This window comes from Macaca mulatta, chromosome 16, assembly GCF_049350105.2.
Source record: "Macaca mulatta isolate MMU2019108-1 chromosome 16, T2T-MMU8v2.0, whole genome shotgun sequence".
NCBI lineage: Eukaryota > Metazoa > Chordata > Mammalia > Primates > Cercopithecidae > Macaca > Macaca mulatta.
The window spans coordinates 69,708,289-69,734,072 of record NC_133421.1 but is presented as its reverse complement, the minus strand read 5'-3'; the positions used below and the strand labels follow the sequence as shown (position 1 = coordinate 69,734,072).

General features: G+C 46.8%; 1 long non-coding RNA gene across 1 annotated transcript in view; it reads right to left on the bottom strand.

The window, feature by feature from the left end:
• The window catches only part of LOC144335796 (uncharacterized), a 29,894-nt gene extending 5,103 nt beyond the window's left edge, over positions 1-24,791 (bottom strand). The window contains exon 1 of the long non-coding RNA XR_013406976.1: positions 24,722-24,791. This is a non-coding gene — a long non-coding RNA (uncharacterized LOC144335796). The remainder of the gene's footprint in view (positions 1-24,721) is intronic.
• Positions 24,792-25,784: the final 993 nt, after the last annotated feature.

Sequence of the window (25,784 nt, the reverse complement as noted above, 5' to 3'; positions counted from 1 at the left end):
TATGACCCAGCAATTTCATGTCTAGGTATTTACCTAAGAGAACTGAAAGCATATGTCACAGAAAGACTCATAAAAGAATTTTCACAGCCGCTTTATTCATAATTGCTATAAACTAGAAACAGCTCCAATGACTATCAACAGACGAACAAATAATTCTTCTGTTATAATCGCATAATACAATATCACTGAGCAACAAAGGATATTAACTACCAATATGTGCAACAACATGGATAATCTCCCACTACAGTAAGTGAAACTAGCTAGATCCAAAAGACTACTTACAGCTGGGACTCATATTGTAAGTCCTAAAATAGGCGAAAACTAGTCTATGGTGACAAAAATCAGAATGACTGAGAAGTTGCATGAGGAGACTTCCTCAGGTGATGATAATGCTCTTGATATCTTTTTTTTTTTTTTTTTTTTTTTTTTTTGAGACAGAGTTTCGTTCTTGTTGCCCAGGCTGGAGTGCAATGGTGTGATCTCAGCTCACTGCAACTTCCACCTCCCGGGTTCAAGCAATTCTTCTGCCTCAGCCTCCCGAGTAGCTGGGATTACAGGCATGTGCCACCACACCTGGCTAATTTTGTATTTTCAGTAGAGAAGGAGTTTCTCCATGTTGGTCAGGCTGGTCTCGAATTTCCGACCTCAGGTGATCCACCCACCTCGGGTGGCTCATGTCTGTAATTTCTGCTGTTGATATCTTGATAGGGGTTTGAGTGATACAGGTACAGGCATCTGTCAAAACTCACCTTAAACTCACTCATATTTAAGATCTGTGCATTTCCTGTATGTAAATTTTACCTTAAAAAGGCAAACAAATATTGAACTCTAATTATGTGCATCCTGAAGTGTTTAGGGGTAAAATATACTGATGTCTGCAACTTCCTTTGAAATGATTCAAAAAATAAATAAAAAGACGGAAGGATGGGTGGATGGGTGGCTAGATGGATGGATGGATGGAATGATGGATGGATGGATGGATGGATGGATGGATGGATGGATGGAGACAGAGATGTACAGGTATGTGATTAAGCAAATAGAGTAAATGTTAATTGTAGAATCTATGTGGTAGGTATATAAATGCCCACTGTATATTTCTTTTTTTTTTTTTTTTTGGAAATGGAGTTTTGCTCTTGTTGCCCAGGCTGGAGTGCAATGGTGTGATCTCGGCTCACTGCAACCTCCGCCTCCGGATTCAAGCAAATCTCCTGCCTCAGCCTCTCTAGTAGCTGGGATTACAGGCATGTGCCACCACACACGGCTAATTTTGTATTTTTAGTAGAGACGGGGTTTCTCCATATTGGTCAGGCTGGTCTCGAACTCCCGACCTCAGGCGATCCGCCCACCTCAGCCTCCCAAAGTGCTGGGATTACAGGCATGAGCCACCGCACCTGACCACCCACTATATAATTCTTTCCAGTTTTCTGTCTGTGTGAAATTTTTCATAATAAAATGTTTTGGAAAAAAGGCAAAACGAATCTTGGGCAGCACTGTCTGGACCATTTTTTCTTCTCTTACGAGATCACTGGGCTGGGCACAGTGGCTCACGCCTGTAATCCTAGCACTTTGGGAAGCCAAGATGGGCAGATCACGAGGTCAGGAGTTCGAGACCAGCCTGACCAATATGGTGTAAACCCCATCTCTACTAAAAATACCAAAAAAAAAAAAAAAAATTAGCCGGTCATGGTGGCACACACATGTAATCTCAGCTACTCAGGAGGCCGAGGCAGGAGAATCACTTGAACCTGGGAGGCAGAGGTTGCAGTGAGCCAAGATCACACCACTGCACTATAGCCTGGGAAACACAGCGAGACTCTGTCTAAAAAAAAAAAAAAGAAAAGAAAAGAAAAAAAAAAAAACACTGAAACCACCCCATCAGGCCTGCATCCTTGTTTACTGGAAGAAGCCATTGATCCACCATTATCAGACACTCATTCCAGGCTGCCCAAGCCCTCTTCTCATCTTCCCAAGCCCTCCCGCTGGGCTCTCTGGAACTTCCACTCTACTCTACTCTCAACCTCTTCTGGAAATTTCTCCCTACTTCCTGGCCCTGATGGAAACCAAGCAAGTCCCTGAGATACTTCCTCCTGGCTCAGAGGAAGCTATTGTTTCTCTCCTATTCCAAGATCCTCAGAGCCAGGAGATAAGAGGGGCAGGTGTGTTTCTTACTCCCTACTACTCTTTCCAAGTCCTTTCCCTTCCTTCTTCGAAAACCCTAGTTCTGGCCTGGCGCAGTGGCTCACACCTGTAATCCCAACACTTTGGGAGGTGGAGGCGGGTGGATCACCTAAGGTCAGGAGTTAGAGACTGGCCGGGCCAAAATGGTGAAACCCCCATCTCTACTGAAAATACAAAAATTAGCCGGGCAGGATGGCGCACACCTGTAATCTTAGCTTGAACCCGGGAGGCGGAGGTTTCAGTGAGCCAAGATCACGCCACTGCTCGCCAGGCAGCCTGGGTGACAGAGCAGGACTCTGCCTCAAAAAAAAAAAACCCTAGTTCCTCTGAAGTGCACACTAACTGGCTAAACCACTCTGTACCTCTCCCCAGTGCATCCATCTGCCTCCTGCCCAACCTCCTTGTTCATGGTGGACTTTAGCTCCAGGCACTGTCTCCACTCCAGCCCCACACCCTGTCAATATTCTTGCGACCTCACCATCCACATGTCTGAACTTCAATACCCTGGCTTCTCAGTCATTTGACCTCCTCACCTCCAAAGACCTTCTGCTCCACTCCAACTCTGCCACCCATTTGCGTGGCACACTCTAGACCTTGTCCCACCCCCAACATCCTGATTTCAGGATCCCACACTTGGACACCGTCACCCTTCCCTCTGGCCCTCTGGCTCTCATTCCCCACTGTGCCAGTGTTCTGAGTGTGAGGAGAGCTCTAATCCGGCCACCCCACTGCTTTTCGTCCATAATCCTTCTCTTGTTCTCTTTTTCTCACCAAAACGCCCCACCTTCTTGCTTGCTTTATTTTTCTCTGTAGCGTTGGCCACCTTCTAACATCGATAAAACTGACTTATTCATTTTATTAGCTGACACTCTCCACCCAACAGAATGTGTGCTCCAGGGAGATAGGGGATTTTGTCTGTTTATTTGCTGCTATAGTCTCAGTGTCTAGAGCAGTGCCATGGCATGCAGTAGGTGCTTAATAAATGCTTGTTGAAGGAAAGAGTGAGAGGGGAAGGCAGGAAGCAGGCAGGCAGGAAGGCAGGAAGGCCACCTTTAATTAAAAAACAGAACCTGTCCCTCTCCGGAATGCCCTTTCCTTCCCACCTCTCCATCGGTGCCATGTTCTCCTCCTTGTGACAACTGGAAGCGTATCCCTGCTCCTCTCCAAGGCCATTTGCTCCACAAGTGCAGTAGACACTGTCTCCTCTCACCTCCTTAAGAACTGATTGGACTCCTAAGACATTCTCCCTCCCCTGCCATCACCAGTCTCTGTCTCTGAATTAGATGTTTCGGCTGGGCGCGGTGGTCATGCCCGTAATCCCAGCACTTTGGGAGGCCGAGGCGGTGGATCACTTCAGCTCAGGAGTTCAGACCAGCTTGGCCAACATGGTGAAACCTTGTCTCTACTAAAAAATACAAAAAATAAAAAATAGAAATAAAATTAAAATGAGCCGGGCGTGGTGAAGCGTGCCTGTAATCCCAGTTACCTGGGGGGCTGAGGAGGAGAATCGCTTGAGCCCAGGAGGCAGAGGTTTCAGTGAGCTGAGATCGCACCACTGTACTCCAGCCTGGGCGATAGAGTGAAACCCGGTCAAAAAAAAAAAAAAAACATATTTCACTTGCCTCTACTATCTTCCATCTTTTAAAATTCCTCTCCTGACGCATGTGCACATGCAACTACTGTGTCATTGCTTTGCTCCCTCTGCCTCAGTTTCCATTCATTATTATTCTTTCTCTTTTTTTTTTTTTTTTTGAGACAGAGTCTCTCACTCTGTCACCCAGGCTGGTGTGCAGTGGTGTGATCTCGGCTCACTGCAGCCTCCGCCTCCCGGGTTCAAGCAGTTCTCCTGCCTCAGCCTCCCAAGTAGGTGGGACTACAGGTGCACGCCACCACCTCCGGTTAATTTTTTTGTTTTTGTTTTTGTTTTAGTAGAGGTGGGGTTTCGCCATGTTGGCCAGGCTGGTCTCAAACTTCTGACCTCGTGATCCGCCCACCTTGGCCTCCCAAAGTGCTGGGATTACAGATGTGAGCCACCACACCCAGCCCTCATTCATTCTTCAACCCACTTCAACAGCCATCTTGGCCCAGGAAAATCACGTGCTAGGACGACACAGAGAGACATAAAGAGCCTGGATTCCCAGTGATGCCAAGGAAATACAGAACCAGCCTAGGACTACCTACTTCCAGGCTTCTATTTTGTGTAAGTGAAGTAAGTTCTATCTCATTTAAGCCATTGCTATTTGGGGTTTGTTCTTATGTCAACCGAATCTTCAGTGATAGATCTTATCTCTCCTACTAGGCTGAAAGCAACTTGAGGGCAATGGTTGTACTTATTTTCTTCAAGTGCTTTGCAGAACATAGGTTCTAAGTAAATGCTTGTTGGGGTGAATGAGATCTTGAAAATTAGCCAGAAGCATCACTCTAGAAGACGGAGGAGCCACGCTGAGCACCAGCCTAAGGTTAGCGGCCAGGATTCCTTTGTTCTGTGAATAAGTGTGGTCACGTGTGAGATGGGGAAGCCAAGGGGAAACACACTGAGGAGGGAAGAGGAAGCGAGAGGTGGAGGTGATGAGTCATGCTCCGTCTCCTTCTGGGTGTGAGGAGGCTGATAAGCTTTATTGGTCAGGGGGTGCAACTGGAGCTCCATCCCTGGGTTTCTTTTCTGACAGTTTTATTGAGATAGAATTCACATACCATACAATTCACCCATCTACAGTGTACAGTTCGACTGGGCACAGTGGCTCATGCCTGTAATCCCAGCAATTTGGGAGGCTGAGGCAGGAGGATCGTTTGAGGCCAAGAGTTCAAGATAAACCTGGGCAACATAATGAGACCCCATCTCTACAAAAAATTCGAAACATTAGGCAAGGCACGGTGGCTCACGCCTGTAATTCCAGCACTTTGGGAGGCGGAGGTGGGTGGATCACTTGAGGTCAAGAGTTCAGGACCAGCCTGACCAATATGGTGAAATCCCATCTCTACTAAAAATACAAAAATTAGCTGGGCGTGATGGTAGGCGCCTGTAATCCCAGCTACTCAGGAGGGTGAGGCAGGAGAATCGCTTGAACCCAGGAGGCAGAGGTTGCAGTGAGCCGAGATCGTGCCACTGCACTCCAGCCTGGGCGACAGAGTGAGACTCCATCTCAAAAAAAAAAAAAAAACCCATTTAAAACACTAGCCTGGTGTGGTGGCGCATGCCTGTAGTCCTAGCTACTTGGGAGACTGAGGTGGAAGAATTGCTTGAGCCTAGGAGGTTGAAGCTGCAGTGAGCCATGATCACCCTGCTGTACTCCAACCTGGGCAACAGAATAAGATTCTCCCCCAAAAAATTAAAATTAAATCAAATATAAAGTGTACAATTCAATGATTTTTAGTATATTCACAGAGTTGGGCAACCATTACTACAATCAGTTTTAGAACATTTTTATCGCCTGAAAATGAAACCCCATACCCTTTAGCTGTCATCCCGCATTTCCCCAACCCTCACTTCAACCCTAAGCTATCATTAATCTACTTTACATCTCTATGGATTTTTACTTCTTCTGAACATTTCAAATAAATGGGATTATACAGTACATGGCCTTTTGTGCCTGGCTTCTTTCACTTAGCATGCTGTTTTCAAGGTTAACCCAGGCCATAGCATGTATCAAGACTTCATTCCTTTGCAAGACTAAAATAACAGCCTTGTATAGCTCTATCACGTTACTCATCCATTCATCAGTTGATGGGCATTTGGGTTGTGTCCGCCTTCTTTGGCTGTTATGAATAATACTGCTATGAACATTCACATGCAAGCGTTCTTGCGTCTGTACGCTTGTAGTTATCTTGGATAGGTACATAACTTGGAGTGAAATTGCTGGATCATACAACTCTGTGCTTAACCTTTTGAGGAGCTGCCAGTCTGTTTCCCAAAGCAGATGCACTGTTCTATATTCCCATCATCACGTTTTCTCCCCCACATCCTTGCCAATAGTTGTTACTGCCTGTTTTGGTCTTTTTAATCTCAGTCATCCTAGTAGGCGTGAAATGATATTTCATTATGGTTTTAATTTACATTTCCCTGATGGCTAATGACGGTGAGCATCTTTTCACAAGTTTATTGGCCCTCTGCATGTCTTCTGTGGGGAAACGTCTATTTAGATCGTTTACTCATTTTTAAATCAGGTTATTTTTTATTGAGTTGTAAGAGTTCTTTATATACTCTGGATACCAGGCCTTTATCAGATACATGATTTGCAGATATTTTCTCCTGTTCTGTGGATTGCCTTTCACTTTCTTGATGGTGTCCTTTGAAGCACTAACATTTTCAATTTTGATGAAGTCTGTCTTATCTATTTTTTATTGCTGTTGCTTGTGCTTTTATTATCATATCTAAGAAACCATTGCCTAATCCAAGGTCATAAAGATTAACCCCACGTTTTCTTCTAAAGAGTTTTATAGTTTTAGGTCTTTCATCCACTTGTAATTTTTTTTAAATATAATGTGAGGTAGAGAGGCAACTTAATTTTTTGTGTTTGTGGCTATTCAGTTGTCCCAACACCATTTGTTGAAATTCTTTCCCCATTGAATTGTTTTGGCATCCATGCCAAAAATTAGCTGATCACAAAGGTATTTCTGAATTCTTGATTCTATTTCACCGATGGATATGTCTATCCTTATGCCAGCACCACACTGTCTAGATTACTGTAGCTTTGTAGTAAGTTTTGAAATTGGCACGTGTGAGTTCTTCAATTTTGTTCTCCTTTTTCAAGATTGTTTTGCCTATTCTGGATCCCTTGTTTTCATATGAATTTCATAATCAGTTTATTGATTCCTGATAAGAGGCCAACTGATATTTTGATATGGACTACATTGAATCTATAGATACATTTTGGAAGTAACGTCATCTTAACAACATTAAGTCTTCCAATCCACAAATACGGGATATCTTTGTATTTATTTAGAACTTCTTTAATTTCTTTCAACAACATTTTGTATTTTTCAAAAGTATAAGGTTTGTACCTTTTTGTTAAATTTATTCCTAAGTACCTTATTATTTTTGATGTTCCTACAAATAGGATCATTTTTAAATTTCATTTTCAGATTATTCAATGTAAGTGTACAGATGTACAACTGATTTTTTAAATCCTACAACTTTGCTGAACTTGCTTATTAGTTCTAATAGTTTTTTTAAAATGGATTTTCTATATAAAAGACCATGTCATTTGAGAATATTGACAGTTTTACTTATTCCTTTCCAATCTGGATGTCTTTTATTACATTTTCTTCCCTAACTGCCCTGGCTAGAACCTTCAGTACAATGGTGAACAGCAAGAGTGGATATCCTTGTTTTGTTCCTGTTCTTAGGGGGAAAAGCATCCAGTCTTTCACCATTAAATATGATGTTAGCTGTGAGTTTTTTGTCTATGCCTTTTATCAAACTGAGTTCTTTACTAGTCTTAGTTTGTTGATTATTTTTATCGTAAAGGGGTGTTGGATTTTGTTAAATGCTTTTTCTGTGTGGATTGATACATGATGTTTGTCTTTTATCCTATTGATACAATGTACTATATTCATTGATTTTTTTTATTCAACCAACTTTGCATTCCTAAAATAAATCCCACTCTGTCATGGCGTATAATCCTTTTGATATGCTGTTGGAATTGGTGGTTGGTATTTTGTTTTTATTTTTATATTTTAAATTTTTCTTATTTAAAAAAAATTTCAGGCCAGGCACGGTGGCTCAAGCCTGTAATTCCAGCACTTTGGGAGGCTGAGGCGGGCAGATCACGAGGTCAGGAGATCGAGACCATCCTGGCTAACAAGGTGAAACCTCATCTCTACTAAAAATACAAAAAATAGCCGGGCGTGGTGGTGGGCTCCTGTAGTCCCAGCTACTCGGGAGGCTGAGGCAGGAGAATGATGTGAACCCGGGAGGCAGAGCTTGCAGTGAGCCGAGATCGTGCCACTGTACTCCAACCTGGGCGGCAGAGCGAGACACTGTCTCAGGGAAAAAAAAAAGAAAAGAAAAAAAATTCAATAGCTTTTAAGGTACAAGTGTTTCAGTAGCTTTTACGGTACAAGTGGTTACATGAATGACTTCTATAGTAGTGAATTCTGAGATTTTAGTGCACTCATCACCCAAGCAGTGTACACTGTACCCAATACGTAGTCTTTTATCCCTCACCCTCCTCCCAATCTCTGCCTCCCGAGTTCCCAAAGTCCATTATATCATTTTGTATGTCTTTGCATCCTCATAGCTTAGCTCCCACTTTTGGTGAGAACCTGAATTCCTGAATTACTTCCTGAATTACTTCACTTATAATAATGGCCTCCAGCTCCATCCAAAATACTGCAAAATATATTATTTTGTTCCTTTTTAAGGAACAAAATATTAGTACCTTTACTAATTAGTACCTTTACTGGAGCAAAAAATATTAATACTTTTTAGTAGTAGTATTCCATTGTGCATATATACCACGTTTTCTTTATCCACTCATTAGTCGATAAGCACTTAGGTTGGTTCCATATGTTTGCAATCGTGAATCATGCTGCTATAAACACGTATGTGATTTTTTCATATAATGATTTCTTTTCCTCTGGGTAGATACCCAGTAGTGGGATTGCTGGATCAAAAAGTAGATCTACTTTTAGTTCTTCAAGGAATCTCCATACTGTTCTCCATAGAAGTTGTACTAATTTGCATCCCCACCAGCAGTTTAAAAGTGTTTCCTTTTCATCACATTCACACCAATATCTATTTTTTTTGACTTTTTAATTATGACCATTCTTGCTGGAGTAAAGTGGTATCTTATTATGGTTTTAATTTGCATTTCCCACTGATGTTGAGCATTTTTTCATATGCTTGTTGGCCATTTGTATATCTTCTTTTGAGAAATGTCTGTTCATGTCCATTGCCCAATTTTTGATGGAATTATTTGATTTTTTTTCTTGCTGATTTGTTTGAGTTCCTTGTTGATTCTGGATATTAGCCCTTTGTTGGAGTCATAGTTTGCAAATATTTCCCCCATTCTGTGGGTTGTCTGTTCATTCTGCTGATTATTTCCTTTGCTGCGCAGAAGCTTTTTAGTTTAATTAGGTTCCATTTATTTATTTTTGCTTTTGTTGCATTTGCTTTTGGAGTCTTAGTCATGAATTCTTTGCCTATGCCAATGTCTAGCAGAGTTTTTCCAATGTTATCTCCTAAAATGTTTATAGTTTTAGGTCTCAGATTTACGTCTTTGATCCATCTTGAGTTGATGTTTTTATAAGGTGAGAGATGAGGATCCAGTTTCATTATTCTACATGTGGCTTGCCAGTTTTCCCAGCACTATTTATTTAATAGGGTGTCCTTTCCCCAGTTAATGTTTTTGTATGCTTTGTTGAAGATCATTTGGCTGTATTTAGTTTTTTGTCTGGGTTCTCTATCTGTTCCATTGGTCTATGTGCCTATTTTTATATCAGTACCATACTGTTTTGGTAACTGTAGCCTTGTAGTGTAATTTGAAGTCCAGTAATGCTTAGCATTGCTTTGGCTATTTGGGCCCTTTTTTGGTTCCATGTGAATTTTAGGATTGTTTTTTCTAGTTCTGTGAAAAATTATGATGATGTTTTGATGGGAATTGCATTGAATCTGTAGATTGCTTTGGGTGGTATGGACATTTTCACAATACTGATTCTTCCCATCCACGAGCATAAGATGTGTTTCCATTTGTTTGTGTCATCTGTGATTTCTTTCAGCAATGTTCTGTAGTTTTCCTTGTAGAGATCTTTCACCTCCTTGGTAAAGTCTGTTCCTAGGTATTTTAACTGATTGATTGATTGATTGATTGCAGCTGTTGAAAGGGATTGATTTCTTCATTTGACTCTCAGCTTGGCCGTCGTTAGTGTATAGCAGTGCTACTGATTTGTGCACATTGATTCTGTAACCTGACACTTTACTCAATTCGTTTATCAGATCTAGGAGCCTTTTCAATGAGTCTTTAGGGTTTTCTAGGTATACGATCATATCACCAGAAAACTGTGATAGTTTGACTTCCTCTTTTCCAATTTGGATGCCTTTTGTTTGTTTCTCTTGCCTGACCACTCTGGCTAGCACTTCCAGTATAAATTTTTCTTATTTTTAATTAGACAAAGCCTCACTCTGTACCATAGACTGCATCTATATTCATAACATATATTGGTCTGTAGTTTTCTCTTTTTTGTGTTGTCTTTGCCTGGTTTTGGTATCAGGCCTCAAATAATGAGTTGGGAAGTGCCTAAGTTTCTTTTGGACTAAACTGTTGGTCAAACTTATATCTTGATATTTACAACACTCAGAAACAGCCAAAGCCCTGCAAAGTTTATCTGCTGTTCTCAGGTGGAACATGCATCACCATCAGCTGGGCACTGTTCAGAACAAATTCCTGGTTCCTGGGCTCCGGAGACTCTGATTCAGAAAGTCTACAGCAGGCTGGGTACCCTCTATTTCCCTTTTTTTTTCTTGAGATGGAGTCTCACTCTGTCGTCCAGGCTGGAGTGCAATGGCATGATCTTGGCTCACTGCAATCTCTGCCTTCCAGGTTCAAGCGATTCGCCTGCCTCAGCCTCCTGAGTATCACCATGCCCAGCTAATTTTTGTACTTTTAGTAGAGACAGGCTTTCGCCATGTTGGCCAGGCTGGTCTCAAACTCCTGACCTAAGGTGATCCACCCGCTTCAGCCTCCCAAAGTGCTGGGATTACAGGCGTGAGCCACCACGACTGGCCAGTACTCTCTAACAAGCACCCATAAGAGATTCTGAGATGAGCACTCTCTCATTTCCCTTTAAGAAACATTGATAGACTTGCCCAAGCTGACCCAGCTAAGCAGCCAAAGAGGATGGACTAGAAAAGTGATGTTTCTTCACCCAGGAGTCTGAGCTTTTAGCATGTTCATGTCCATAATGAATATCTAAGGTGGAAGCTACAGTATGCATTGTTTCCCAAAATTATTTGTCCACAAAAATCTCTTACCTTTTGGAGAAACACCTCATAGGATTGATGTTTCACAGCATATGCTTTGGGAAGCACTGCCCCAGAATTACGCACATGTCCCTCTGGAGTCTCATGGGGCTTTTTCTCTAAGCACTCACGCACTGTGGCTTGAAGCTGCTTTTGTATGTGTCGCCATCAGTCAGATGTTTATCGGGGCTTTCATTAGGATTAGCTGAGTTAGGCGCTTGCCTCGAGAGCAAAATTTCAGGAGGTGCCAAAAGTCCATAATCAAGATAAATTATTTGGAGGCTGGGTCAACAAGATAGCGCATTGGCAGCCAGTGGAATAAGGAAGGGATACAATGGTGTAGGGGGTGCTTAATACTCATCATGAGTGGAACCAAGAGCCCGGGTCTGTCTGGGTGGGGCAGCAGAGCAGCCAGGCAGCTGGTCTGTCTCTCCTGCAGAAACTGCTCCAAAGGAGGGGCAGCCCTCTCTCACCTCTTAACTCCCAACCCAGGCACAATACATGGAACACAGGATTATTCACCTCCCTTAGTGCACAGAAATGATGCCAAGTTGACTTACCTCCCAGCTCCTGCTCAAGCATCTAACCCACCAAGCACAAGGAGACTCAGTCAATGCCTGTGGGCAGACAAGGGGCTGGATCTCATCTCGAAAGCGTCCCTGGTCTTTGTGTGGGTGCCTTGCTTTGGATGTGCTCCCAAATCTGACTCGGGGGGAGGGAGGCTGGGTGCCAAAGAGTTTCTGGAAAAAGTTTGTCCTTTTCCTAATACCCTTCCTCTCTGTGTCCAACAGAACTTGACCTCAAATGTGCAAGTTCTAACATTCAAAAAAGCTGGGTTTGGGCCTGATTGGGCTAGTGCTAGATGTTTGTGATTTATGCAATCATCGGGGCTGATTAAGCTCCACAGCTGGGAGGCCTTCAGCCATGACTTTGGGGAAAAAAGAAAAAAAACACAAAACTCTGAAAGCCAAGAGTAGGAACAGCTTCCTGGGCCCACCCTTCAGGCTGGTTCCAGGACACTCCCTTACTTCACCACTACCCACTCATGTATCTCATTAAAAGGACTTTATAGGTCTCTCTCTTCCTTGGAATTTCCATTTCTTCTTTATTCCAAGAACTATAAAAGCCTCGTCAATTAATCGGTAACCACAGGAATCAGAACAGGGTTCCCTTTAAATAAGTGTGCAAAAGAATTATTACAGAGGCTCCACGTTGATCTGCTCAAAAGAGGAAATGTTTTCTCTTAGACGACATCTAACTGAAGATAAGCCTCCAGCTGACTACAGAAGATTATTCTCTATGCAACAAAAAGCTGGTTCCCCACGGCCTCTACTTGTCAACACCTCATAAATTTACTTTGAGTTGCTTCATAAGCTCAAAAGTACAGTGATATCTTCTGGGAATTAAGCTTTGTAATAACTCGATTGTGTTGAACAAATAAACTTCAGAAGGCAGGGCAAGCTAGACCCCAGGGAAGCTACCCGGATGTGTGGCCTTGAGGGTTGCTGGAAGGCAGGTTCTTAGCGACTGTGTCCCTAGCTCTAGGATGCTGGCTCTCAAATGAATATCATTTCACAGAGCCGGAGCTGAGACCTAGGGTGAGAGAGGGGGTGATTGGTCCATGTTCACACAGTGGCAAAGCTCGGGTTAGGATCTGGGCGTTGTTGCCAGATCCTCTTTCTCTTTCCCTACCGACCTCCAGGGTCCAGCCCCTCCGCTCTGCTCCCCAACCTTCTAGGAGGGCAGGAAAGAATCTGACAAGGCTGGGAGCAGTGGCTCACACCTATAATCCCAGCACTTTGAGAGGCCAAGATGGGAGGATCACTTGAGGCCAGGAGTTCAAGACCAGCCTTGCCAACATAGCGAGACCCCATCTCTATTTAAAAGAAAAAGTAGAAAAAAAAGGAAAGAATCTTACAGCTGCCCAATGGAACATGTGTAGGAATGAGATTCAGCCATTTTCTCTCCTCAACCAGTCTCTGAATTTTAACTAATTTATCTCTATTGAGCTATGAAAGTCTTTGGGTTGTGTCAAAAGGATTTCAGGCAGGGAGGGAGCAACTGGTGAGAAGTTAGGAGGATACTGAAGTCATACCTGGAGTAAAACAGAAGTTCTCACTCCAGACTGCACAGTAGAATCACTGGGGGTCATTTTTTTGTTTCGTGTGTGTGTGTGTGCGTGTGTGTGTGTGAAGCACCTGTCTGCTATTGAAACGGGGGTCATTTTTAAAATCCCAAATGTGCAGACCACACCCCAGACCAATTACATATAAATCTCTGAGGTGGAGCCCCAGACTTCAGGTTGGAGTGCAGTGGCACTATCACGGCTCCCTGCAGCCTTGACTTCCTGGGCTCAAGAGATCCTCCCACCTCACCCTCCCAAGTAGTTAGGACTACAGGCACAAGCCACCACACCGGGCTAATTTGTTGTTGTTTATTTTTTTGTAGAGATGGGGTCTCACTATCTTGCCCAGTCTCAGGATTTCTTAAAGCTCCCTAGTGATTCCAACAAGCAGCCAAGTTCCAGAACCATGGAGTAAAACCATTCTAGGTCGGGCACGGTGGCTCTTGCCTATAATTCCAGCACTTTGGGAGGCCGAGGCAGGCAGATCACAAGGTCAGGAGTTCAAGACCAGCCTGGCCAACGTGCTGAAACCCCCTACTCTACTAGAAATACAAAAATTAATGTATTAATGTATGGTGGTGCACGCCTGTAGTCCTAGCTGCTTGGGAGGCTGAGGCAGCAGAATCACTTGAACTCGGGAGGCAGAGGTTGCACTGAGCCAAGATCATGCCACTGCATTCCAGTCTGGGCAACAGAGTGAGACTCCGTCTCAAATAAACAAACAAAAAACATTCTAAACCCGATGAAGCCAAAAAGGGGTGGGATAGTTGTGGTTGTGGTGATGAATGCCCACCATTTATGTAGACAAAGCTGTGTGATCTTGGGCAAATCACTTAATCATCTGTAAAGTGAAGATGATTCCATAACCTCCCTCATAGGGTTATTATAGGGTTGAATGGGACAATGCTTGTAAGGCCCTGACACAGTGCCTGGCACACAAAAAACACCCAAGAACTTTAGGATTTTGCCTATTATTTTAGAGTTTACAGTGATGTTTTCTATGCAGTATCTCAAAATTATGCCTTACTTCCTCAATTATAGGGGTGCACGCTTTTGCATTTTAACATCTTTAAAAGTGTAATGCATCTTATCACAGACAGTGTCTTATATTCAGCGACGTGTAGTAACATGACCCTCACCTGCACCAAGCACTGTTCTAAGGGTTTTATGTTAATTACCTCCTTTAACTCTCACAATATCCCTATGAGAAGAGGATGATTATACCCATCCCCATTGAAGAGACTGGTAAACTGAGGCCCAGAGTGAAGTGCCTTGCCTGTGTTCCCACAGTCAGTGGCAGAACAGGGATTAACCTTGGGTTGGGCTCTAGAGTCTGTTCTCCTAACCACTCTGCTATATAGCAGGTCATGGAAACTGAAAGGCAGGTGAGGTGAGCAGAGTCACCTAGCTGGGATTTGAATCCATGACACCAAAACCACCATGCTTGTTCCCTATCCTACTTCTGACTGGAGGCCAATTCCCTGCTGTAGCCGGGAGATAAGTCCACTTGTGGCTGTCAGTGTGTCTGCACAGAGGAGGAGCTGAGACCGAGGGTGAGAAAGAGGGTGATTTGTCCATATTCACATGGTGGCAAAGCTGGGGTTAGGATCTGGGTGTCGATGCCAGAGTCTCTCTCTCTTTCCCTACCCACCCCCAGGGCCTAGCCCTCTGCTGTGCTCCCCACCCTCCTAGGAAGGCAGGAAAGAATCTGACAAGGCTGGGCACAGTGGCTCACAACTATAATCCCAGGACTTTGAGAGGCCAAGATGGGAGGATTGCTTGATTTACCTACCCTGCCTGGTCTGCCTGGCTGGTGTCCCTCTCTTCCTCTCCCCTCTTCCTGTGCTAGCCGCATCCCCTCTCTTGCCAACCTCCATAGCTAACCACTAGGGTATATTCTCTGACCCATCTGATATGATTTTAGCCAGTGTCAACAGCAGGGATGAATTATTTCCTGCCATCCCAAGGCACATCGGGCCCCCTGCCTCACACGCGTTCTGCTCACTGTGCATCTGCCTGTATGATGGATCCTGGGCCCTCACCCTCACCATCCCAGCACAAGAGGGAGTCTCCTCATAGTGGCTCCTATCCCTTCAGCGTGTACTGTGCCCTGCCCGGCATTCTACTAAGTGGTGCATGTGCACTGCCTCAGTTTCCCCACAGCTGCCCCGTGGGCCCAGTGGAATGATTACCCCCACTTTGAAGGTAACAAGCCTGAGGGACTCAGGCTGAGCAGCTTGCTGAGATGGAACATTAACCCAGGTCCGTGTGACTTCCACACCCGTCTTCCAGGAATTATTTGTGGAATCCATTATTTTATTACATTACAATATTAATCCATACAATAATGGGTTCAGCAAATATTTCTTGGGTTCCTCTTGTGGGCTGGCTGAGCTGGGCATAGTGTGGTGAGCAGAGCAGGGTGAGTCTCAGCCTTCAGGGAGCTTACAACCCACTGTGCCGATGGACTCGATTTGGAGACTCGCACCCGGATGCGGTGCATCTTCAGATGCAGAGGGCCGTGGAGGAGGCCAGCGGGAGGCTGGAGCTGCGAGGAACCGCGGAGTCTGCTTCAGCAGAGTGGCACAAAGTGCGGAGGGGAGGCCTGGAGAAGGAGCCAGCTTACCTTCAGGAGTCAAGGGGGCAAGACCCTGCTGGGATGGGGAGGGCCTTGAGCAAGCGTCCAGCCGCGCCCCCTCCACCCCTACTGGGAGAGCCACAGGATGCCCCAGAGCGAGAGCACAGGCAGAGCCCTGACAGGATCCAAGTCGAGTCATTAATAGACTCTCCCGCTGGGTGGATCCACTGTCAGTCTTAGCACCCCACAAGCTCCCATCCTCCTCTGGCAAAGGAGGGGTCATCCCCCAGTTCCATGGCAGATGGGGCAGAGGACTGTATTTGTCATCCAGCTCCAGCTCAGATTCTTAGGAAATAACAAAGTAACAAGAGATCAGAGAGGTCTAACTCAGCCAGAGGCGCTGGAAGATTTTAATCAGAAACAGCACAGAAGTTAAAACCTTAACCCAAACCATCCCTGCCAGAGAGAAATTCAGTCTGTCCTGGAAGTTCTTTAAAAAGGGTTCTCCATGCACTACACAGTACACAGTCATCAGTTTCTGTGCTTAAATAATACTCATGGGCTACGAATCCTTCTTCCCCCTAAGCCTAAATCTTCTTTACTGGAATCTAACTTGAATACCAGCTTCTCACTATATTTCTATTTATGAGATAATGTATATTTGAAGATGGTAAATTGTTTTCCAATACAAACTTTAAAATTACACCCGTTAGGCCGGGCGCGGTGGCTCAAGCCTGTAATCCCAGCACTTTGGGAGGCTGAGATGGGCAGATCACGAGGTTAGGAGATCGAGACCATCCTGGCTAACCCGGTGAAACCCCGTCTCTACTAAAAAAATATAAAAAACTAGCCGGGCGAGGTGGCGGGCCCCTGTAGTCCCAGCTACTCGGGAGGCTGAGGCAGGAGAATGGCGTAAACCCGGGAGGCGGAGCTTGCAGTGAGCTGAGATCTGGCCACTGCACTCCAGCCTGGGCGACAGAGCGAGACTCCGTCTCAAAAAAAAAAAAAAAAAAAAAAAAATTACACCCGTTGCAGTGGCTCACGCCTGTTAATCCTAGCACTTTGGGAGGCTGAGGTAGGAGGATGGCTTGAGGCCAGGAGTTTGAGACCAGCCTGGGCAACATGGCAAAACCCCTTCTCTACTAAAAGTTTTAAAAATTAAAAATTCCGGGCATGGTGGCACACACCTGTAGTCCCATCTACTCAGGAGACTGAGGTGGGAGGATCGCTTGAGCCCAAGTGTCAAGGCTGCAGTGAGCTATGATCGGGCCATTACACTCCAGCCTGGGAAACAGAGTGAGACCCTGTCTCAAACAAACAAACAAACAAACAAACAACTTAAAAAAGTTGTGGCTCACACCTACAATCCCAGCACTTTGAGAGGCCAAGGCAGGCGGATCATTTGAGGTCAGGAGTTCCAGACTAGCCTGGCCAACATGGTAAAACCCTGTCTCTACTAAAAATACAAAAAAAATTACCTGGGCATGGTGGTGCATGCCTGTAATCACAGCTAATGGGTAGACTGAGGAAGGAGAATCGCTTGAACGCAGGAGGCCAAGGTTACAGTGAGCCAAGATCACGCTACTCCACTCCAGCCTGGGTGACAGAGTGAGACTTTGTCTCAAAAAAAAAAAAAAAGTAAAAAGTAAGGATGACCCTAGAGCTCTGATGTAAAGTGGCGGGGTTATCTTAAACCACTTTGCTCCTTTGGTTCTGTTGCCACTGAGACAGCCAGTGAGGAGGACCAGGGGCACAGGAAGGAGGGTGCAGCTGCAGTAGAGCCAAGGAGGCAGGGACCAGATCCCACCCTAGCCCTAAGCAGGGCAAAGCCAGGAGCCCAGATGCCCAGGGACCCCTGTGAACCACCAGTCAGCACATCCCAGACAGGTCCTGAGACTTCCAGAGTCACTCCAGTCCTTGTCACCTACCTTGTCACAAGAACCATCACACAAACACACACACACACACGCACACACACACACTGACTGGCATGAACATTTTGGGGTGTCAGATGTAACATTGCCAACTGAGGGTAGGCTTGACAGATCTAAACGCTTTTCCCAGCTCTGTCCTTTCTAGCTGTGTTACCTTGGACAGGTACCTAACCTTTCTGATGGCTGGTATACTCTCTGGGAGAATGGGGTGAAGAATCACACGAAACAACCCTCATGGGGTAGTTGTGAGGACTGATGGAGTCGTGGAGCCAAAGTGGCTTGTGAACTAGACTAACATGATGTATTAGATTCATGACTGCCTTGGGTCTGACCCTGAGCAGGAGTCCAAGAGGGACAGGTAGGAGAGGAGAAAGAAGTGAAAGGTGTGGCAGTCCTGGAAATGTCCGTAAGGCCCAAAGCTAGGCACCCTGCTGCTGTTGGGGTCTCTGCCAGCATCTGAGGCTCGCATACATAGTGAAAACAGTCAGGGGTTATCTGGGTCAGGCCCTGGGCCTGATACTTTTCATGGGATCATCTCAAAAGAGCATGAGGGCCGGGCGCGGTGGCTCACGCCTGTAATCCCAGCACTTCAGGAGGCCAAGGCAGGAGCCTCACTTGGGGTCAGGAGTTCAAGACCAGCCTGGCCAATATGGTGAAACCCCATTTCTGCTAAAAATACAAAACTTAGCCAGGCATGGTGGCGTGTACCTGTAGTCCCAGCTATTTGGCAGCCTGAGGCAGGAGAATCGCTTAAACTTGGGAGGTGGAGGTTGCAGTGAGCCAAGATCATGCCACTGCACTCCAGCCTGGGAGACAGAGGGAGACTCCATCTCAAAACAAAACAAAAGAAAGCACCAGCAGGCAAGCATTTTCGTTATCCCATTCTACAGAAGAGGAAACTGGGGCTTGGGGAGGTTCAGTTTCTAGGCTGAGTTGGCATTCCCCTGGGTGCTAATGGCCGTGCTGCATGGCTGTGTGGGAGTACATGGCTCCTGCAGGATACGAAAGCGTTAAAATATTCCCCCCACGGGGCCAAATTCTCCATTAGACACAGGAGGCACACTGACACTTTTGAGGCCCCGTGAAAATGTTGTTGTTGGTGGTTTTTTTTTGAGACAGGATCTCATTTTGTCGCCCAGGCTGGAGTGGAGCAGTGCAATTGCAGCTCAGTGCACCCTCCAACACCCCGAGCTCCGGTGATCCTCCCACCTCAGCCTCCCGAGTCTGAGACTACAGGATTGTGCCATCACACCTGGCTAAGTTTTGCATTTTCTTGTAGAAATAGGGTTTTGCCATGTTGCCCAGGCTGGTCTTGAATTCCTGGGCTCAAGCAATCCACCTGCCTTGGCCTCCCAAAGTGTTGGAATTACAGGCGTGAGCCACGGTGTCTGGCTGAAAATGTTTTAATTTTATTTTATAATCAGAAGAAATGTTGAACAGAATAATAATCAACATATAATCATGAATCCAGCTTGGGTTATATTCATCTTTATACCAACACAGTTGCATAATATACTTTTTAATATTTTTCTGTGGAGGCCTAAGGGGCCCACGAACGCAAAAGGCGGATGTGGCTCTGGTGCCCCAGGGCTCTGTCTCCACATGGGAGAGAAAAGTCAGGAGCTCCTTCTCTGCCTCCCCACCTCACCGCTGCCTCCCAGCCCCGGGTCTGGCTCAGCAAGGCCAGGCCAGACCAAGTCCAGCCGACTGAGCCAAAGCCCCGAGGGCAGCCCAGTCACCCCGGCTTAGCCTACAGAGTCCCCACCCCACACCCTGTCCCAGGTTCTTCTCCCAGAGCCCCCTGCCATCCCAGCATCCTTGCAGCCCAGAGCTGAGGAAGGGAGTGTTCTGATTCCTGGCAGTGCCCAGCTTCCTGTTTTTCTCCAAGTGGACGAGGTCAGGCTGCTGGAAAGGGACATGGGGGCCATTTGTGGGCCAACAGATCCCAGCCGTGTAGATGAACTCAGCAGCTAAGGGAGGAGCAGGGAAGCTGCTCTGGGCCCCTGAGCCCCCACTGTCCACCCAGAGGGCCCTCTCCTCCTGACACCCCCGCAGACTCCGGCAGATCCTCACACACCTCTGCAAGGCCTCCTTGTTCTCTCTGACCTCCAGAACTTCAATTTGCTCATCTGTGAAACAGTGAGCGGGCTTCTGCAAGTGCCTGCCTACCTGCTCCAGGGATCTAAGCCAGACTGCGAGTGGGGTGGGAAGGGCTCTGCCAGCCACCAAGCAGTGAGGCTGGTGACAGGAGCTGCAAGAATCACAACTGCGTCTGTTTACCGCACCCCTGCCCTGTGCCAGGCCCTTCCCCTGTGCAGTTTCAGCTTCATCATGGCCTTATGAGGATGGACTTCTTATTTCTATTTTGTGACTGAGGAAAATGAGGCCGAATGCCTCACCTGTGATCACAGGGATAGCAAATGACCAGTGTCAGGCCTGGGCCCACACCACAGCCACCTCCCTCCTCACACTGCTGCTGTGGACAGTGCTGTCTCAGAACCTGGTGAATACAGGTTTGGTGGGAGGATCATAGGATCCTGACCCAAGTGCATGAGAGATTACTTCATGGGGAAGATAAGATGCTTCACCAGAAGGGGCCAAAAGACACCAGGGATTATATCTGTAATTCCAGCGACTGTGGAGGCTGAGGTGAGAGGATCACTTGAGGCCAGGAGTTCCAGGCTGCAGTGAGCTATGATCACACCCGCCTGGGTGATAGAGCAAGACCCTGATTTTATTTTATTTTATTTTATTTTATTTTATTTTATTTATTTTATTGAGACGGAGTCTCACTCTGTCACCCAGGCTGGAGTGCAGTGGCCCAATCTCAGCTCACTGTAACCTCTATGTTCCAGGTTCAAGTGATTCTCCTGCCTCAGCCTCCCGAGTAGCTGGGACTACAGGCCTGCACTACCACGCCTGGCTAATATTTTTATTTTAGTAGGGACGGGGTTTCACCATGTTGGCCAGGCTGGTCTCGAACTCCTGACCTCAAGTGATCCACCCGCCTTGGCTTCCCAAAGGGCTGGGATTACAGGCGTGAGCCACCGTGCCCAGCCATGACACTGACTCTTAAGAAAAAAAAGAGCCAACTCAGAGCCTTCAGCCTCCCCCTGCCCCACCAACACACAAAAACACACCCCACCGTCCATTCAACACGATTCATTGCACACCTCAGGATGCCTTTCGGGAATTCTGCAGCCTTCTGGGGAGGTGGAGTCAAACTATTCAAGTTCAAATTCCAGCTCTGCCAGTTACCAGCTCCAAGGCTTTGGGCAAGTTTCATAACCCACTTTGCCTCAGCCTCCACTGTAGAGTGGGGATAATAACAGCTCTGACCTCCTAGGAATTAAGGCGTGCATTAATCAATCATGTCCAATGTCATCATCAGCATCCTCTCCCCCTCCTCCCTCTCAACCCCTCTTGCCTGACTTGGCCTCTCTCTTTTCTTCCACTTGCCTCTGCCCTCTTCTCTCTCCTGTGAACTCCTCCCTCATCCCTTCCAGGCCCTTTCCTGAGATGGAGAGCGGCCACCCCAGAAAAGGAGGCTCAGGCCAGGAGTACATGAGGCCATGGCCAAGGGAGGATCCACGTGGAGGAGGCACCCACCAGAGGGGGCAGGGCCCCGTCCTGCAAAGGGCCCAAGTAAACCGCTTAACCTCCTTTCCCGCTGAGCCCCCTGGGGTCTGAGAGGAGGGCCTAGGGGTCATTCTCCTGCTCACTCTAAACCCAAGGACTCAGACCCAGCAGCCAGAGATCCAAAAGGGAGAACAACAGGCAGCTGAGTCACACAGAAGCTGGCTTTTCATCCGGATGACCTTGAGCATGAACAAGAAATGATGGGGAATGGAGCCTCCCCTGTCCAACAGAAAGCAAGCCTAGGTCAGCCTGCCCTTAAGCTCAGCGACTTTTGGGATATAGGAAAATAAAACAAGAGTTCAGTGCCTGATACATGAGTAGGTGCTCAAGAAATACTTGTTGAATGAATAAATGACTCCACATGGGGCTAAGGTGTTGGAGATGGGAGCAGACAAGGAGTGCTAACAGCCACATTGGCCACACTGAATGTGGACCAAGATGGTAGCTTCCAGGGTAATACCTGCAGCTAACCCTGGCAGAGCACAGCTCTAAATGCCTTACGCATGGCGACTGATTACTTCTCCTAAAACACCTTATGATAGTTCTATTATCATCACCCCTGTTTTACAGACAAGGAAACTGAGGCATAGAGACATCAAGAAGCTGACCCAAGGTTACAGAAACCCAGGCGCTCTGGCCCAGAGGCCATGCTGTTAACCCCTGTGCTCCCCTGCTTTCAGTGTTGTTCTGAAGAGGGAATATCCTGAGCTTTCAGCTCATGTGCTCATCTCTTGGTTCAGATGCCATGCTTTTGGCTTCCCTGGAGTTTTCTCAGTGTATGTGCTCTACCTGGGTCTCCGTCTGTGGTCTGTCTCCGCTGTTGTTTTACTGCTGTCTCTGCCTTTTCAGCAGATCCATGCTGTTGGCTACCTGGGTTCAAATTCAAAACAATGTCAGCAGTTAAGAGAGAGATGGTGGTGGTTTGCACCAAGACGGAGGTGTTGAAGACAGAGAAAGGGAATGGTTGGGCTCTGTTTTGGAAGTAACAGTGAAAGGACTGCCTGATAGTTTGGACGTATGGGGTGAGAATAATAATTATACCCACCTCACCACAAATTAAAGAATAGAATGCATGGAAAATGGGTGATAGAATGCATATGAAGTAGGTGATGTAGCATGTGATAGCCACGACTGGTTCTATAAAGCAAAGAAGCCAGGCATGGTGATGCACACCTATAATCCCAGAACTTGGGGAAGCCAAGGCAGGAAGATCACTTGAGCCCAGGAGTTTGAAACCAGCCTGGGCAACATAGTGAGATCCCGCCTCTAAAAAAAAATCAAACAATTAGCTGGGTATGGTGATGCACACCTGTAGTCCCAGCTACTCGGGAGGCTGAATTGAGAGGATCCCTTGAACTCAGGAGTTTGAGGCTGCAGTGAGCCATGATGGCACCACTGCACTCCAGCCTGGGCAACAGAGCGAGAACCTGTTTAAAAAAAAAAAAAAGGAAACAGGTGAGAGAAAGGAGGAGAGCTAGCCATGAAGAGGTTGCAGGTTGAGCAAGCCCTGGGCTTGTTCCTATTGCTGGGAGCTTTCTGCCACCCCACATTTGTGCAGGATTCCAGCTGAAACTCCCAGCCCGGTGCTCTTGCTGTAGGTACTTGAGCCAGTCCTGGCAAACGCCTATTACCTGGACATAATTATCAACGTGCTTCTGTGGCAGATGCTGGGAAGCGCCACCCAAATCCTTGGCTATCAGCAATGGGAAGACGCCTGCAGCTGTCAACCTTCTTTGAAGACTGTCTCAACTGAGAACAGCCTCACCCAAGGTCATACCTCCTTCCAGAGGTAGCCAGTATCCAGTGACTCATCGACACAATGGTATGAAGGCCAGGCCTCCTCACGCCAACCAGAGATGAAGCTGAAGGCCCATGTCAGCCGAAGGTGCCCCGTGGGGTTGGCTGAGGCCTTCGTTGAGACTCCATCACATCCCAACATCTCCCTCTGCTCAGTCTTGCTTTGGTCCCTTCCTTTTCACAGGTGTTGATCCCCAAGGCCTCCTAATCAACTTTCTGCACACTAATCTCCATTTCAGAATCTGCTTCCTGGGGAACTCAACTGGCAACCAGCACTTTTACTCCCAAAAGGCGTCCCAGTTAGGATAATAAGTTATACCATCACCCCAGCTCTATGCGACCTACCAAGTCACAGTGTTTGTCACTACTTGCTGTAATTATTTAATGACACTAGACTGGGAACTGGAGGAGGCAGGAAATGTGTAGGCCTCATTCCCAATCATGCAGAACCCAGGGCCTGTCACAGCAGGTGCCCAGTAAACATTTGGTGAATGGATGAATAAACCACCTTATCTAAGCATTTAGAGACCAGGGCAGCTCCAGGGAGAGGAGGAGGAGGAGGAAGCTATGAGCAGTGAAAACGAAGAAAGCAGCCGCCAGACAGGTGCATCCACACCTCCATCCCAATCAACTGCCCTTGCTGGTGGCTCCCCCTGGGTGGGCCTGGCATATGGGGAGGACCCAGTCAGGCTCCTTCACTCGTTCATGTAATACCTATTGAGCCCTTCCCCTGTGCCAAGCCCAGTGCGGGACGCTGGTGTCCAGAGGTGAGTCTAATCCAGGCCTCCATCCCCCAGGACCTCACAGGTTAGAATCGTTCACATAATCGTGTGAACGATTGTGACATAGTATGAGAAGTCGATGTATACCAAGGCTACCCTTGATTTTTATTTTAGCAAGATTTCACCTGCACTAACAGTGGGTAGAGGGAGGAAATGGGATCCCTGGATTTGTCTGCAACCTCAGGAGTGGTTCCGACCCCAAGTTCGTAAGAATCCCACCCCTGCTGGTGTTCCCTGGCTCCCGCCTCCTGCTCCTGATCCCTTCTTCTCCTGCCTTTTACTGAAATCCATCAGTCCTGCAGCCCAGGCCAGGCTCACAGTGCCTTCCAAGGTGGCAATCACCTAATCATATTAATAAAAATGGCTGTGGGGCCAGTTGTTCCCTCCTAGGTAAAGTTCATGTTTTAGAGATGGCTTTCCAGAGATCGTGGCCTTAGTTTTGTTGCCTACTCCAGACCAGGTGGGCAGATAGCTTGATCCTGGGTGGGAAGAGAACCTGACTTGTAGACTCGCCCAACCTCTGCTCAGCAGGCAGGCAGCCACTCACTCAAGTGGCTGAGATTCCCAGGAATCTCAGCTCAGCTCCTGGAGGAAATCTGAAGCCAGTCTGGGGAGCTGGCAGTGCCCAGGAGAGCTGGCAGGCCCAGCCACTTCTCTACCCACCCTCCTCACCTCCCATTCTCATGTCCTGTTCATCAGAAGGGCCCTTGGCTGCCACGGGAAGCTCACCCACAAAGCAGAATTCCAGGAACTCCAGGCTGAGCAGACTCCTGGCTGCTTTCTCAGTTCCTTTTGTTTCTTAAAGGTCTCTGGTGCCAGAGCTCAGCCCCCTGACCTTCCAGGCAGAACCCTGACTGGTTGTCTCTGCACTACTCCCTCCCTCCCCCACAATTACACTTCTCCCTTCCTGGGGCTTCTGAGACTCCTAGAAGGTCACCGCTGGAAAGGACCGTATAGATAGCAAAAGAGGAAGCTGCGAGGCCCTACGGAGAGCCTCTATTTAACCGCTCCCACCTGCCAGAGTCCCCAGTCTCCACAAGAGTAGTCATTAATTGGGCCCCAAGTGGTGTAGGCCACTCTTTTGTCCCTGGACCCTTTCCGTAGGTGATGACATAAAAAGATTTAACTTTAACTGCCCTAAAAAAGGGTAGTGGGGGTGGGTGCCGGTAACTCATCACATAGCCCAGGATGTGAAGGGAAAAAGCAGAGCCCGCCATCTGTAAATTATATGCCAATTATACAGGAGGGTAGTATGCAGTCTTTGCAAGGAATGAGGCAGCTCTATATGTACTACATGGACCTCTAGCAGCACAGGGGATACAGAAGTTTCTAGAAGAATGAAGGAATACCTGGAGGGGCTGCTGACTCAAGCGTCTGAGTGCCAAGTAATGGGAACATTGAGTGGAGGAGACTCCAGGCAAGAAGGGGGTGATCTCTTTGGAGAATTTAGGAGGAGGCTTTCCATAGCCTGTGATTTGTCCTGTAATTAGGATGACGCAGCAGGCTTGGCCAAGTGTATATAAGTGCTATTTGGGGGTAGGATCACTTTATCCCCTTTCCACTCCCCCACTGCCACTCCTCTCCCTCGAGCCACAGAGAAGAGCCCTAGGTAGGATGGACCATGTCCTGCCTTCTTGCAAAATGTCTATCCATCGAGTTCTTCACTTATTTCTTCAGCAAAGACTTTTGAAGACCTGCTGCAGACACTGATGGCACAAATGTAATCAAGACAGATGTGGTGTCTGTCCTCATGGGGTGCACACAGCCTGGTGGAGCAATTAAACAATGCCAC